Source organism: Hippocampus zosterae, chromosome 16, assembly GCF_025434085.1.
Source record: "Hippocampus zosterae strain Florida chromosome 16, ASM2543408v3, whole genome shotgun sequence".
Lineage (NCBI taxonomy): Eukaryota > Metazoa > Chordata > Actinopteri > Syngnathiformes > Syngnathidae > Hippocampus > Hippocampus zosterae.
In genome coordinates, this window is record NC_067466.1 from 6,252,289 (window position 1) to 6,270,986 (window position 18,698).

Consider the following 18,698-nt stretch of genomic DNA (forward strand, 5'->3'; position numbering starts at 1 on the left):
GGCCATGGGAGGTGTGAGTAAATTGTGAGGGGGTGTTGGCTGGAGCTAGAAATAATTTTGGTGTCTTGTCCCTGCAGTAGGTTCATTAAAAGAGCAACCAGTGTTTTCACCACCATGGTCGGATCTTACTCTGGAGGGTAACCCATACAGGCAGGTGGCTTGGACAAAATATTTCAACACTGTCAAAGCTGTGTTGTCTGTGCTCCAGTTGAAGGTACGTTATTAGCCTGGAATTCCCATCAATGCCGGCATGTGTCACAAACACCCACCTGTAAAACAAACATGAAAAGAATAATGATTAAATACAAGAAAACAATCAAGTTTCATATCTTGTTTGAAATATCATCTCGGTAGAGAAGGTATTGCTGTGCACTTAAGACTACATGGAGGCAATTTGGAGTTTGTGTAACTTGGATATACAAATGATAAAATTCAATTTAATCTGTGCTGTCCATACAATATGGCTTTCTAATGCTCCCACGAGTACAAATATAAGATGATCCCTTATTACCGAATGAGACGCATATGCCCATCTATGTGCCATAAACTATTGGGGAATGGCACATAGTATGTTCTTCTAGCCACAGTCTGTCTCCATCTCTGGGCTGCAGCAGCTGGCTCAATACGGTTGAGGATTTCTCGAACTCTTTTTCTTTGTACTACAATACCATCAGCACGCAGGTATGCCCTCATCATCTGCAACAGGTTCATAAAACAACACAATAAAGAAAGTACACTTTCACAATGAATATAATGATATATACATGAAGGGACAAGAGTATGTAGCAGAACACTTGCTTCCGAGCCTGATCTGGGAAATTGGCTGTGCAATCTTCTGACATGCTCTTCCAGGTCAACATCATGAATGGGAGTAAATCTATTTCTGGCTGAAATCTGAAAAAACTTCATTTTTTTATGCAGGTATGAAGAGGAACAACACAACATCTCAGTGATGGCTCTCACTGTAAAGCCCTGAGTGGGGAGCAGTTCAATTTGATCACTTGTAATGTCAAGTGCTGGTCTTCCTCGTCTACCTAAAGTATGGAAATAAAAGGATTAAGGAATTCAAGCAAACGAATCACTACGTGTTTTTTATATACTGTATACAGTACAGGCATATAGACACAGATGTACATAAAAGTATATGCAGCTTCAAAACCACGAGCAGCTATTTTCTCTAACCATTTTACTCAAGAAAAAAATAATTCAAACTTATAATTGAATAACTAAAAGATCACTAGTTATTGCTTAAAAGTGTACAGCCATCGCGTTACTTAATAGTCTACTGATTTGCAGGAAAACCACTGGTATAAAACGACGTTTGACAGGGTGATAGAAGGTAAGTCACAGCAAGTCGTCAGTAAAACCCGTGTGTAGTTTGAATAAAAATACATACGAAAAACCAATGACAAAAAATGGTAGCCATTTTACCTGTGTGCAAACGATGTGCCACATGGGAACAAACACGTCCACCATTAGGAGTGGGTCCCGCAATGATGACAGATCGGAGATCTATTGGACTTTGAATCAAACTTTGAATAGTATCAGCGCTAAACTGGTTACTAACTCTTCTTAAATTAGCAATTGAAATGTTTATCGCGCGTGCTTCACTTTCACCGGCAGACCCTTGATGACAGGCACTCTCTATTGCCCTGCACCTTCGCCGAATACGTCTCAGGACACTGTCCGCCATTGTTGTTTTAAAAAACTAAGTGGGCACAGAATTTCCAAAATCATGAGCCCTGACTGGTGGGATGACACTATTTTGAAACGTACAGCCAATAGGATACCGTTACATGTTTTCGTAATCATCCTTATTTGCATTTAATGCAAGTACAGTGTAATGTCACTAGCACTACAAGTGGGCACATTTATGGCCTTACATGTTCACTAGTAAGCGTCAAAATCATCTTACCAGTGAACTAGTGGGCACATTTATGGCCTTAAATGTTCAGTAGTAAGCGTCAAAATAATCTTATTAGTGAACTAGTGGGCGTTTTGCGGCTTACATGTTCACTAGTAAGCGTCAAAATGACCTTACTAGTGAGCGTTTTGTGGCTTACATGTTCACTAGTAAGCGTCAAAATGACCTTACTAGTAAACTAGTGAGCGTTTTGTGGCTTACATGTTCACTAGTAAGCGTCAAAATGATCTTACTAGTGAACTATTGGGCGTTTTGTGGCTTACATGTTCACTAGTAAGCCTCAAAATGATCTTACTAGTGAACTAGTAGGCGATGTGTGGCTTACATGTCAACTAGTAAGCCTCAAAATGAACTTACTAGTGAACTAGTGGGCACATTTATGGCCTTACATGTTCACTAGTAAGCGTCAAAATGATCTTACTAGTGAACTAGTGGGCGTTTTGTGGCTTACATGTTCACTAGTAAGCGTCAAAATGACCTTACTAGTGAACTAGTGGGCGTTTTGTGGCTTACATGTTCACTAGTAAGCGTCAAAATGATCTTACTAGTGAACGAGTGAGCGTTTTGTGGCTGACATGTTCATAAATAAGTGTCAAAATGATCTTACTAGGGAACTAGTGGGCGTTTTGTGGCTTACATGTTCACTAGTAAGCGTCAAAATTACCTTACTAGTGAACCAGTGAGCGTTTTGTGGCTTACATGTTCACTAGTAAGCGTCAAAATGATCTCACTAGTGAACTAGTGGGCGTTCTGTGGCTTACATGTTCACTAGAAGCCTCAAAATTATCTTACTAGTGAACTAGCGGGCGTTTTGTGGCTTACATGTCAACTAGTAAGCCTCAAAATGATCTTACTAGTGAACTAGTGGGCACATTTATGGCCTTACATGTTCACTAGTAAGCGTCAAAATGACCTTACTAGTGAACTAGTGGGCAAAATGGAATAAATACTCAAAGGGCTTGCCAGGCAAGCCCATTGAGTATTTAAAGGGTTCAAAGGGCTTGCCTGGCAAGCCCTTTGAGTATTTATTCATCCGTGATGGTATTGTAGACCAATGAGAGCACGTCCGACAGACACGTGGACTTCGGGCGGCCAATCATGATGCATTTCGAGCCAAGCCCCAACAAAAACGGAGGAGAAAACTTTCAGACGCTTTGAAAGCTTTTGGGGTACATATTACTCTTGTTGTTACACAAAATTTTGTTTTACGATTATTTTAGGCGGTAACGTTATGGTGTAAATGTCAAATACGTGGTCAATTTATCAAGATGAAGCCTGCTTAAAAATTTGCTCCAACAATTTTGGAGATGTGTCTGACTTTGACAGCAATGGCGGCAGTTCAACGCTGACAGTCGCAGTCGGGTGCAGATTTATTTCGGCAGGACTTTCTAAAATCTGCCGTTTGCTCTGACAGTTCTCTGTCTGACAGTCACATTTTGTCTTATTACTCACAAGCTAATTGACATTTAAAAAAAGAGTTAATGTTTGGAACACGATTTTGCTCTTACTGTTTGCTGCCTTAGTTCGTTTGAAATATTCGCTTCCTGCATTACATGAAGTACATTTTTTAATATTCACAAGACTGTAACTGTGCATTATAAATAATGTCACATTTGCACTATGTTTTACTGGATCTACAACTAAACTAGGTCCTCGTTTCTGGGAGAGTCCACAGCACCTCCTGTATCACAACCATTCTGCCGGCACACCTTCAGCAGCACGATGTTTCTAACGGGAGCTGGAGGGTGATCAGCTTCATTGAAGAACAGGAGGAGGAGAGGCACAACGTTTGTCATTTGTGATATGTTTTTAGACTTTTCTCCTAACTAAAAAAACTATGTTTTGTTAATTTCTTGATATAGTTCTTGTATTTAAATATTTTAACAATCAAATATTTTTCAACTGTGTTTTAGATATTAATTGTATGAAATAAATCAGTGAAGCCCCATTCAAATTCTACTCTATCTAATCTGCTCGATCACACTGCTGTCAACCCGCTCTACCTCCAAACTCCTTGGCTTACTCGCAGTTGGAGGGTTCCCCCCGAACGGGGGGACAAATCCAGGAACCAATCCCTGCACCCCGAACGGGGTGCCCTTACGGCCGTTTTTTTTTTTTTCGGCTAACCGCCCCCTGAACCTGGCAGGGTGGCGGGCGGACCTTTTGCTCCAGGCGGGGGACAAAGAGACAAATCCGGGGCCCACACAGACACTCTCACGCACGCAACAAACACACACACAACAAACTACCTGGACATGCGACATTTGCACACAACAGATTACAAGAAGACAGACATCCTTCAGATGCAACCACCACACACCACACTGGGTACACAAACATTGCACAAACATAAACACTAGACAATACAACATAACATGGAAATGCAGACTACATCCCAAAACACCACCACGAACAACAACACCTCGTAGGACACCAACAGGCAGCAGAGCACAAACAGACCAAAACAACACACTCGCCTCACCAACACTACCCTCAAAGGCAACACGGACAGACAACTCCAACAGAGATACAACAAACACAAGACCACCCCCCCAAACCTGGACCTGCAATAGCTGCAATAGAATCATCACACGCAGACAAACCTCACTCAGATGCAACTCAACACACCCACACTGGATACACAGACATTGCTCCGGCATCACCACCCGCCAATACACAAACACGTGGACATGCAGAACACACACGCAAACAACAAACACCCCAACACCACAACCCCCGAACAACCCACAAAGAACAACACCCACCAACAAAAACAACAAACACACACTGACCATACTACAAATAAACATCAACGGCATCCAAAACAAGAAAACAGAACTAGAAGAACTTTCCTCACAACAGCACGCAGACATCATCACCATACAAGAAACCAAACTAGAAAAACAACACAACACACCTCGTCTCACCAACTACACCAGCATTAGGAAAGACAGAGAACACAAGGGAGGAGGAGGACTGCTCACATACATTCACAAATCAGTCACATTCACTCCCATGAACATCCCCAACAACATTAACACCAACACTACAGAAATTCAAACCGTAAAGATTCACATAACCAACCACAAAAGACTACACATATGCAACATGTATATACCCCCCAGAGATACCACCCGACCAGACCACGCCACAGAAGACACAGACATCACCAACACCTTCCAATACATAAACTCGCTGAACAACACCATTCTAACCGCAGACATCAACGCTCACTCAACACAATGGCACTCTCCCTACGACGACCACAGAGGCACCCTCATTGCAGACATACTACAGAACTCCCAACAAATCACTCTAAACGCAAACACACCTACCAGAAAACCTACAAACATCAACCAACAACCAACATCACCGGACATCACAACAGCCAGCAACAGCATCACAAACAGAACAACATGGACCACAATACACGCACTCAGTTCAGACCACCTTCCTATCAAAATCACACACAACACGCGTGCTCCTTTCCGCCTACAACAACACCTTCAAACTTACACAAATTACAGGAAAGCAGACTGGGAAGGATACACCTCTGAAATAGAATCAGCACTGGAGAACTTAACCATACCTGACAACATCCACACAGCCAACACCATGCTCATAAACCTCATACTTACAGCAGACAAACACCACATACCCCACAGAAAAATAAAAAGCAAATCACTTCTCCTACCACAACACATCAGAACACTCATCAGCCAAAGAAACGACATCAGACAACAAAACCACCAAGACCCACGCATCACAGACCTAAACAAAGAAATAGACAAACAAATCCAAAAACACAAACAAGAGCTATGGAAAGAACACTTAACGGATGCATGGAACCACAGACACAAACAATACATACTCTGGAACACAGTAACAAGACTATCTAACAAAGAACAAAAAGCACCAGAAAACACCACAATACAGTTCGGACAACACACGGCAATATCCAACAAACAGAAAGCACGAGCATTCAACAAACAATTCACCAACATAATACAACACAAAACCAACAGAACGTACAGACAACTACAACGCAAAATACGAAAACTCAACACCACGCCCATAACCATCACAGAACAACAAGTCAAACAAGCACTACAACGCTCCAAAAGCAACAACTCCACAGGCCCAGACAACATAAACATCAGACATCTGAAACACCTAGGCCCCAAAGCAATAACACTACTCACACACACTTACAACACATCACTCAACACCAACACCATCCCCGCAATATGGAAGACTGCAAAAATAATCCCAATACCAAAACCCAACAAAAACCACGCACTCGGCCCATCCTACAGACCAATAGCACTACTCAGCCCAATAGCCAAAACAATGGAAAAGGTAATACTACCCTTCATTACCAACAACACTCAACTACCCTCTCACCAACACGGCTTCCGAAAACAACACTCCACAACCACAGCACTACACCACATACACAACATCATAGCCACAGGTTTCAATCAACAAAAACCACCACAACGAACAGTTGCCATAGCCCTAGACATGTCCAAAGCCTTTGACACGGTAAACCTACACACACTCACAAACAAACTCAACAACACTAACACCCCAAACATCATCATCAAATACATCTTCAACTACATAAGGGGACGCAGACAATACACTCAATACCGGGGGGAAACATCAGAACACAGAAACACGAAAACGGGGGTAACACAGGGGGGAGTACTTTCACCAACACTATTCAACATATACATGGCAGACTTACCACAACCACCTCCAAATGTACACACAGTTACATATGCAGACGACATCACCATTCTATCCACACATGTCAAACCACAACAGGCACAACAACAAGTACAAAAATATCTCCACGACATATACAACTGGACAAAACAGAACCAACTCACACTCAACGCAGACAAAACCACCACCACTCTGTTCACACCGGATCCGGCAGAATACAGCAACAGACTCACTTTACAAATAGATAACACCACCCTACCCACAGTCCGCGAACGCAAAATACTGGGATTAACATGGGACCCCAAACTCACCTTCTCAAAACACACACAACACACTCTAACCCGCGCCAAGCAATCAAACAAAATACTTAAAGCCTTAACAACCACTCACTGGGGAAAATCCAAAGAAACTATACTCACCACATACAAAGCAACCACACTCGCACGCCTCGAATACGCAAACACTATATGGTCACCAACACTATCGGACACAAACAAGACAAAACTCCAGACCACACAGAACACCGCACTCAGAATAGCAACAGGATGCACACAAGACACAAACATACAACACTTGCATGAGGAAACAAAAACTCTCCCACTGAACACCCATCTAAAACTACACGCATCGCAAATCAGACAAAAAGCCCAACACCCAACCCACCCACTACACCCACTCACTCAACAACCACCACCACCCAGACAAAAGAAACAAACAATCTTCCACAACAACAACTACACACACAACAAAGACACAGCACCACAGGACACCAACAACGACACCATAAAACAGAACATGAAAGACATACACACCCACTTTGTACAAACACACTTGGACACCAGACAACACAACCAAGTAATACATGCACCAGCACCAGAAATAGACCCATCAGAGCAAGACCTACCACACAGAACCAGACAACTCCTAGCACAACTCCAAACCAACAAATCACCAGCCCTCCACTCCTACCTACACAACATTACACCGGACACACACCCAACACCACTCTGTGCGCTATGCGGCACGCAAGTGCACGACACACAACACCTGTTCACCTGCACAAACATACCCACCACACTGACTCCGGAGGACCTCTGGCGAAACCCAAGCGGAGTGGCGGCCCTGCTCGCCCGCTGGGCGGCGGAGGGGGGTCTGGGGATCCGGGAGACGGAGTGAGGGCCCGGTCCCCCAATGTCGGGGCACGGGTGGGGTCGACAACAACAACAACAACATCAACCTGCTGTAAATAATGCCTCCATTCATGATTGTAGAAACCCCAGAACGGTAAACATGTGATTATTTTATTTTAAAATATAAGAAGCCTATGTTTTGCAATTGTGCTCATTTTCATTGTATTGCACGACAAATATAATAGATGAGCCGGTTTGGGGACATCATCAACCAAGCTGCTGCTCCAATTGCAATGCGATATATTGTCCTGCTCTCCTAAATTCGCATCTACACCACAAATTATAACATCCTAACTGATTTAGCAACAACTGAAAATTCACATCATTATTTAGGGAGTTGCATAACTGTTGCATTATATGGTGCCCTATTCATTTTATTTAGTATAGCATACATATATAAAAGTGGAAAGATACTGCAGAGCTGTGCCATTACTCTTTATCTCTGTGTACATAATAAATAAACATCACCTACAGATACATTGGTAAAAATTGCTTGATTCCTTCTGTATACTGTAGATATTACGCAAATGGCGGTAAATAATTGTGAAAGCTCAGAATCAGGTTTTAAAGGGTTAATTCTTTGCTGGGTGGAGCTCTTATCATGGAGCCAATAGGAGGTGTCCTCGGGTGGTGTCCGTCCCTCATTCAGCTCGGGTCCTCCACCAGAGGCCAGGAAGCCCGAGGGCCCCGCGCAGTACCCCCGCCGCTCCCAGCACCGCACACCTCCGGACCGAGATGTCCGACGCTGGTCCCGGGATCTGTCGCAACCACCCATCCAGTCCGGGGGTCACTGCCCCGAGCGCCCCGACCACCACAGGCACGACCGCCACCCCCACCCCCCAGGCCCTCCCCAGCCCCTCCCCGAGCCCCTGGTACCCCCCGAGCCCCCCATGCTCCCCCCTCCCGATGCCTCCACCACCTGGGACCGCCACATCCACCACAACGGCCCTCCACCGCCCCCCATCCACGACCACGACATCTGGCTGGCTCGCCACCACCATCCCGCCAGTCTGGATCCGGAAGTCCCACAGGATCCCCGCTCCGCCACCCTCCACCACCCTCGGAGGTGCCCCCCACTCCGACCCCGGGGCCCCCAGTCCACACTCCGCACAGATGCCTCGGCAGACCACGCCAGCCACCTGGCCATGGCGCTCCACGCAGGCCCCCCCTGCCAGCATCCCACACCCCGCAGCCACGTGCCGGATCGTCCCAGGCGCCTCCCCGCACAACCCACACCCCGGGTCCTGTCCGGCGCGGCACATCCGGGCCTCGACGGCTCCGGCGCCCAAGGCCCGCTCCTGAGCAGCCAGGATGAGCGCCCCTGCGCTGTCCCCCAGGCCAGTCCCCTCCAGCCACCGATAGGACTTCTTGAGATCAGCCACCTCAGCCACGGTCCGGTGGCACATCCCGCATAGGGGCCCGCCCCACCACGATGGTCCCCCCCCAGCGCCCGTCCCTCCGCTCCCCACTTGGGGCAAAAAATGAGCACATAACACCATCCAGTGTGGGTCCTTGGGCAAGAGCCTTCACGCTAATGCGTACCTCATACAATGATGAGAGACAATAAAATGAATGACATGCCAGCTCAGACGTCGCCCGGCCAAACAAGGTCTGCGTCAGGTGCTGGGGAACCAAAGCACCTTGATGAAAAATGGAGCAGAGATGGGCAAGATGCAATAACATGGCTCTGTTGGAATGCTACTACTCAAGCAAGCCTAGTCAGAGAGGTTACATGGAGAGAATGTGGGCTAAATGGTTACTTCGAAACCCACAGTCACGGGTGGCCACGAAACAACTCGTAACTCAGTGTTCCAACATCCACAAACGGCAACTGCTGTCACAACTTGAGATTGATGAGGTACAACGCAGGTTCCATGGTGAGGGGCCCCAGGCTGCCAGATCAGAGGAGGAGTTCATACCAGAGTGAATGCAGATGATGAGATTGGGAGGCCAGCCCCAATGAATGAAATGCTGAGCGAGGCAGCAACTGACCTGAAAGCTAAGATCATGGCAAGAATGAAAGCTGGGAAACCTAGAATCCGATTACAACGGCTATGTGAAGTACCACCTGAAAGTCTCTTGGAAAGTGTGAATTCAGCACTGAGGGCGATCCTTACCGTAACGATCACGGAAATGAACTGATATACGCTTCAGCATCAGTGATCCTTGAGATGCTTGGCTATAAGAGCAACCATGGAAGCCATGAGATACATTACCGACCATGGAAAAGACGGTTGGAGGCTAAGATCAAGGCGGCTCGGAAAGATGTGAGTCAATTGACTGAGGTCCAGAGAGGTGTGATGAAAAGGCCGATCCTGAGAGGTACATCCAGATGACCATATATGAAGCACTCGAAACAAAGGCTCCAAGCCTTGTCCAGCCGCCTAAAGCGGTACACGAAAGAGAATGAGGCCAGACGAATAAACAGGCTGTTTGCAACACAACCTGCGAAAGTGTACGCTCAGTGGCAGGGTCCTAACAACAGAGCTGATCCACCAAGACTGGAAACTGAAAGGTACTGGAGAGGCAGATGGGAGAAGGAGGTTGCACATAACAGCAGTGCACAATGGCTGGTCACCCAAAGAGAGGAGCACAGACACCTCCCTGAACAGAACCCAATTACCATAACAGTGGCAGACATAAAGGAAATAGTCTCAAATATGAAGAACTGGACAGCACCAGGCCCGGACATGGTCCACACTTACTGGCTAAAGAGACTCACAGCACTCCATGAGCGCCCAGCAGCACAAATGAACCAGCTGCCTAGGGATGGGACTCACCCAGGATGGCTAACCGAAGGGCGAACGATCCTTATCATGAAAGATCCCTCAAAGGGTGCAGTCGCATCCAACTATCGGCCAATAACCTGTCCCTCCACAATTTTGGAAGCTCATGTTGCGGCTAAGATAAGTGCACACATGGATCAATACATGAGCGAAGCACGGAAGGGCATTGGTAGAGATACCAGGGGAGCCAAACATCAGCTCCTGGTTGACAGAACAGTCGCACAAGACTGCAGGTCCCGATGTACCAACCTGTGCACAGCCTGGATTGATTAAAAGAAAGCCTATGACTCGATGCCACATACATGGATCACTGAATGCTTGGATGTGTATAAGGTGAACAGGACCCTAAGAGCCTTCGTTGCGAACTTGATGAGGATGTGGAAAACCACACTTGAAGCCAATGGCAAGCCACTTACCCAAGTGTCCATCAAATGTGGCATATACCAAGGTGATGCACTCTCCCCATTGCTGTTCTGCATTGGACTGAACTCCCTAAGCCAAGTAATCACCAAGACAGGCTATGGATACAGCCTCAGAAATGAAGCTACGATCAGTCACCTCCTCTACATGGATGACATAAAGCTGTATGCTAAGAGTGAAAGGGACATAGACTCCCTGATCCACACAACCAGGATCTACAGCAGCGACATCGGGATGTGATAGTCGGATGGTGACTAAGAGAGGAACGGTAGTCCGGACTGAAGGGGTCTCACTCCCCGAAGGAACAATAGCAGACATTGAGGACAGCTACAAGTACCTCGGTGTACCACAAGCCAATGGCAACCTTGAACTGGCAACAAGGAAAGCGGCTGGGGACTAGTGAGTGTGAGAGCCACTGTCCAGGATGAAACATCCAAGCTCCATGAATACATCAAGGAGAAGGCTCCAACGGATGACGTACTCAGAGAATGTCTCAGACAATGGGCAACAGAGGATGAGGCGCTGGAAGAGGGACCATCATCGGAGGACAAGCCCCTACACGGGATGTACCACCGGACCATAACTGAAGTGGCCGATCTCAAGAATTCCCATCAGTGGCTAGAGAGGGCTGGCCTGAAGGACAGTACAGAGGCACTCATCCTGGCTGCTCAGGAGCAGGCCCTGAGCACTAGAGCCATTGAGGCCCAGATATACCACACCAGACAAGACCCAAGGTGTAGGTTGTGCAAAGAGGCACCTGAGACGATCTAACACATAACTGCAGGGTGTAAGGTGCTGGCAGGGAAAGCCTATATGGAACGCCATAACCAGGTGGCTGGCATAGTCTACCGAAACATCTGTGCGGAGTACGGACTGGAAACCCCAAGGTCAAAATGGGAAACACCTCCGAAGGTGGTGGAGAATGACAGAGCGAAGATCCTATGGGACTTCCAGATCCAGACTGACAAGATGGTAATGGCGAACCAACCAGATATCCTGATGATAGATAAAGGGCAGAGGAAAGCCGTTGTAGTGGATGTAGCGGTCCCAAGTGCTGGAAACATCAGAAAGAAGGAACACGAGAAACTCGAGAAATCCCAAGGGCTCAGAGAGGAGCTGGAGAGAGCCTGGAAGGTAAAGGGGACAGTCGTGCCTGTGGTGGTCGGAGCACTCGGGGCAGTGACCCCCAAACTAGATGATGAGTGGTTGCAACAGATCCCGGGAACAACATCGGACATCTCAGTCCAGAAATGTGCAGTGCTGGGAACGGCAAGGATACTGCGCAGAACCCTCAAGCTTCCTGGCCTCTGGTAGAGGACCCCAGCTGAATGAGGGATGGACACCACCTGAGGGGTGAGACGAGGATTTTTTTTATAGATATACAGTAGATACACATTCACTCCCATGAACATCCCCAACAACATTAACACCAACACTACAGAAATTCAAACCGTAAAGATTCACATAACCAACCACAAAAGACGACACATATGCAACATGTATATACCCCCCAGAGATACCACCCGACCAGACCACGCCACAGAAGACACAGACATCACCAACACCTTCCAATACATAAACTCGCTGAACAACACCATTCTAACCGCAGACATCAACGCTCACTCAACACAATGGCACTCTCCCTACGACGACCACAGAGGCACCCACATTGCAGACATACTACAAAACTCCCAACAAATCACTCTAAACGCAAACACACCCACCAGAAAACCTACAAACATCAACCAACAACCAACATCACCGGACATCACAACAGCCAGCAACAGCATCACAAACAGAACAACATGGACCACAATACACGCACTCAGTTCAGACCACCTTCCTATCAAAATCACACACAACACGCGTGCTCCTTTCCGCCTACAACAACACCTTCAAACTTACACAAATTACAGGAAAGCAGACTGGGAAGGATACACCTCTGAAATAGAATCAGCACTGGAGAACATAACCATACCTGACAACATCCACACAGCCAACACCATGCTCACAAACCTCATACTTACAGCAGACAAACACCACATACCCCACGGAAAAATAAAAAGCAAATCACTTCTCCTACCACAACACATCAGAACACTCATCAGCCAAAGAAACGACATCAGACAACAAAACCACCAAGACCCACGCATCACAGACCTAAACAAAGAAATAGACACACAAATCCAAAAACACAAACAAGAGCTATGGAAAGAACACTTAACGGATGCATGGAACCACAGACACAAACAACACATACTCTGGAACACAGTAACAAGACTATCAAACAAAGAACAAAAAGCACCAGAAAACACCACAATACAGTTCGGACAACACACGGCAATATCCAACAAACAGAAAGCACGAGCATTCAACAAACAATTCACCAACATAATACAACACAAAACCAACAGAACATACAGACAACTACAACGCAAAATACGAAAACTCAACACCACGCCCATAACCATCACAGAACAACAAGTCAAACAAGCACTACAACGCTCCAAAAGCAACAACTCCACAGGCCCAGACAACATAAACATCAGACATCTGAAACACCTAGGCCCCAAAGCAATAACACTACTCACACACACTTACAACACATCACTCAACACCAACACCATCCCCGCAATATGGAAGACTGCAAAAATAATCCCAATACCAAAACCCAACAAAAACCACGCACTCGGCCCATCTTACAGACCAATAGCACTACTCAGCCCAATAGCCAAAACAATGGAAAAGGTAATACTACCCTTCATTACCAACAACACTCAACTACCCTCTCACCAACACGGCTTCCGAAAACAACACTCCACAACCACAGCACTACACCACATACACAACATCATAGCCACAGGTTTCAATCAACAAAAACCACCACAACGAACAGTTGCCATAGCCCTAGACATGTCCAAAGCCTTTGACACGGTAAACCTACACACACTCACAAACAAACTCAACAACACTAACACCCCAAACATCATCATCAAATACATCTTCAACTACATAAGGGGACGCAGACAATACACTCAATACCGGGGGGAAACATCAGAACATAGAAACACGAAAACGGGGGTACCACAGGGGGGAGTACTTTCACCAACACTATTCAACATATACATGGCAGACTTACCACAACCACCTCCAAATGTACACACAGTTACATATGCAGACGACATCACCATTCTATCCACACATGTCAAACCACAACAGGCACAACAACAAGTACAAAAATATCTCCACGACATATACAACTGGACAAAACAGAACCAACTCACACTCAACGCAGACAAAACCACCACCACTCTGTTCACACCGGATCCGGCAGAATACAGCAACAGGCTCACTTTACAAATAGATAACACCACCCTACCCACAGTCCGCGAACCCAAAATACTGGGATTAACATGGGACCCCAAACTCACCTTCTCAAAACACACACAACACACTCTAACCCGCGCCAAGCAATCAAACAAAATACTTAAAGCCTTAACAACCACTCACTGGGGAAAATCCAAAGAAACTATACTCACCACATACAAAGCAACCACACTCACACGCCTCGAATACGCAAACACTATATGGTCACCAATACTATCGGACACAAACAAGACAAAACTCCAGACCACACAGAACACAGCACTCAGAATAGCAACAGGATGCACACAAGACACAAACATACAACACTTGCATGAGGAAACAAAAACTCTCCCACTGAACACCCATCTAAAACTACACGCATCGCAAATCAGACAAAAAGCCCAACACCCAACCCACCCACTACACCCACTCACTCAACAACCACCACCACCCAGACAAAAGAAACAAACAATCTTCCACAACAACAACTACACACACAACAAAGACACAGCACCACAGGACACCAACAACGACACCATAAAACAGAACATGAAAGACATACACACCCACTTTGTACAAACACACTTGGACACCAGACAACACAACAAAGTAATACATGCACCAGCACCAGAAATAGACCCATCAGAGCAAGACCTACCACACAGAACCAGACAACTCCTAGCACAACTCCGAACCAACAAATCACCAGCCCTCCACTCCTACCTACACAACATTACACCGGACACACACCCAACACCACTCTGTGCGCTATGCGGCACGCAAGTGCACGACACACAACACCTGTTCACCTGCACAAACATACCCACCACACTGACTCCGGAGGACCACTGGCGAAACCCAAGCGGAGTGGCGGCCCTGCTCGCCCGCTGGGCGGCGGAGGGGGGTCTGGGGATCCGGGAGACGGAGTGAGGGCCCGGTCCCCCAATGTCGGGGCACGGGTGGGGTCGACAACAACAACAACAACAACATAAAAAAAGACTTCCCCTTTAAATATTCCTGCTGCATAATATATCTCCTTTCCTTTCGTAAAGGATGGTCAGAACCTTTCCTAAGCATTATTAAAATTTAGACGATCTTTGCTCCAGGTGCTACCGGCTCATCTCACTCGGTTAGGATAGGAAAGGAAAGTTCCTATGCCAAAATGATAATCCAAAAAGGGCCCCTGTTGGTGGATAATCAGGCCATGGGAGGTGTGAGTAAATTGTGAGGGGGTGTTGGCTGGAGCTAGAAATAATTTTGGTGTCTTGTCCCTGCAGTAGGTTCATTAAAAGAGCAACCAGTGTTTTCACCACCATGGTCGGATCTTACTCTGGAGGGTAACCCATACAGGCAGGTGGCTTGGACAAAATATTTCAACACTGTCAAAGCTGTGTTGTCTGTGCTCCAGTTGAAGGTACGTTATTAGCCTGGAATTCCCATCAATGCCGGCATGTGTCACAAACACCCACCTGTAAAACAAACATGAAAAGAATAATGATTAAATACAAGAAAACAATCAAGTTTCATATCTTGTTTGAAATATCATCTCGGTAGAGAAGGTATTGCTGTGCACTTAAGACTACATGGAGGCAATTTGGAGTTTGTGTAACTTGGATATACAAATGATAAAATTCAATTTAATCTGTGCTGTCCATACAATATGGCTTTCTAATGCTCCCACGAGTACAAATATAAGATGATCCCTTATTACCGAATGAGACGCATATGCCCATCTATGTGCCATAAACTATTGGGGAATGGCACATAGTATGTTCTTCTAGCCACAGTCTGTCTCCATCTCTGGGCTGCAGCAGCTGGCTCAATACGGTTGAGGATTTCTCGAACTCTTTTTCTTTGTACTACAATACCATCAGCACGCAGGTATGCCCTCATCATCTGCAACAGGTTCATAAAACAACACAATAAAGAAAGTACACTTTCACAATGAATATAATGATATATACATGAAGGGACAAGAGTATGTAGCAGAACACTTGCTTCCGAGCCTGATCTGGGAAATTGGCTGTGCAATCTTCTGACATGCTCTTCCAGGTCAACATCATGAATGGGAGTAAATCTATTTCTGGCTGAAATCTGAAAAAAACTTCATTTTTTTATGCAGGTATGAAGAGGAACAACACAACATCTCAGTGATGGCTCTCACTGTAAAGCCCTGAGTGGGGAGCAGTTCAATTTGATCACTTGTAATTTCAAGTGCTGGTCTTCCTCGTCTACCTAAAGTATGGAAATAAAAGGATTAAGGAATTCAAGCAAACGAATCACTACGTGTTTTTTATATACTGTATACAGTACAGGCATATAGACACAGATGTACATAAAAGTATATGCAGCTTCAAAACCACGAGCAGCTATTTTCTCTAACCATTTTACTCAAGAAAAAAATAATTCAAACTTATAATTGAATAACTAAAAGATCACTAGTTATTGCTTAAAAGTGTACAGCCATCGCGTTACTTAATAGTCTACTGATTTGCAGGAAAACCACTGGTATAAAACGACGTTTGACAGGGTGATAGAAGGTAAGTCACAGCAAGTCGTCAGTAAAACCCGTGTGTAGTTTGAATAAAAATACATACGAAAAACCAATGACAAAAAATGGTAGCCATTTTACCTGTGTGCAAACGATGTGCCACATGGGAACAAACACGTCCACCATTAGGAGTGGGTCCCGCAATGATGACAGATCGGAGATCTATTGGACTTTGAATCAAACTTTGAATAGTATCAGCGCTAAACTGGTCACTAACTCTTCTTAAATTAGCAATTGAAATGTTTATCGCGCGTGCTTCACTTTCACCGGCAGACCCTTGATGACAGGCACTCTCTATTGCCCTGCACCTTCGCTGAATACGTCTCAGGACACTGTCCGCCATTGTTGTTTTAAAAAACTAAGTGGGCACAGAATTTCCAAAATCATGAGCCCTGACTGGTGGGATGACACTATTTTGAAACGTACAGCCAATAGGATACCGTTACATGTTTTCGTAATCATCCTTATTTGCATTTAATGCAAGTACAGTGTAATGTCACTAGCACTACAAGTGGGCACATTTATGGCCTTACATGTTCACTAGTAAGCGTCAAAATCATCTTACCAGTGAACTAGTGGGCACATTTATGGCCTTAAATGTTCAGTAGTAAGCGTCAAAATAATCTTATTAGTGAACTAGTGGGCGTTTTGCGGCTTACATGTTCACTAGTAAGCGTCAAAATGACCTTACTAGTGAGCGTTTTGTGGCTTACATGTTCACTAGTAAGCGTCAAAATGACCTTACTAGTAAACTAGTGAGCGTTTTGTGGCTTACATGTTCACTAGTAAGCGTCAAAATGATCTTACTAGTGAACTATTGGGCGTTTTGTGGCTTACATGTTCACTAGTAAGCCTCAAAATGATCTTACTAGTGAACTAGTAGGCGATGTGTGGCTTACATGTCAACTAGTAAGCCTCAAAATGAACTTACTAGTGAACTAGTGGGCACATTTATGGCCTTACATGTTCACTAGTAAGCGTCAAAATGATCTTACTAGTGAACTAGTGGGCGTTTTGTGGCTTACATGTTCACTAGTAAGCGTCAAAATGACCTTACTAGTGAACTAGTGGGCGTTTTGTGGCTTACATGTTCACTAGTAAGCGTCAAAATGATCTTACTAGTGAACGAGTGAGCGTTTTGTGGCTGACATGTTCATAAATAAGTGTCAAAATGATCTTACTAGGGAACTAGTGGGCGTTTTGTGGCTTACATGTTCACTAGTAAGCGTCAAAATTACCTTACTAGTGAACCAGTGAGCGTTTTGTGGCTTACATGTTCACTAGTAAGCGTCAAAATGACCTTACTAGTGAACTAGTGAGCGTTTTGTGGCTTACATGTTCACTAGTAAGCGTCAAAATGATCTCACTAGTGAACTAGTGGGCGTTCTGTGGCTTACATGTTCACTAGAAGCCTCAAAATTATCTTACTAGTGAACTAGCGGGCGTTTTGTGGCTTACATGTCAACTAGTAAGCCTCAAAATGATCTTACTAGTGAACTAGTGGGCACATTTATGGCCTTACATGTTCACTAGTAAGCGTCAAAATGACCTTACTAGTGAACTAGTGGGCAAAATGGAATAAATACTCAAAGGGCTTGCCAGGCAAGCCCATTGAGTATTTAAAGGGTTCAAAGGGCTTGCCTGGCAAGCCCTTTGAGTATTTATTCATCCGTGATGGTATTGTAGACCAATGAGAGCACGTCCGACAGACACGTGGACTTCGGGCGGCC

General features: G+C 45.4%; 1 protein-coding gene across 5 annotated transcripts in view; it reads left to right on the forward strand.

The window, feature by feature from the left end:
- The window catches only part of LOC127587825 (uncharacterized), a 257,761-nt gene that overhangs the window by 191,556 nt on the left and 47,507 nt on the right, over positions 1-18,698 (forward strand). Inside the window, exon 2 of one of the 5 annotated variants that reach the window (XM_052046295.1) lies at positions 3,574-3,825. The exons of the other annotated variants lie outside the window; for them this stretch is intronic. The gene's annotated coding sequence lies outside the window, so the exon portion shown is untranslated. Of the gene's footprint in view, positions 1-3,573; positions 3,826-18,698 lie in introns of those variants that run through there. 5 annotated transcript variants of the gene reach the window in all.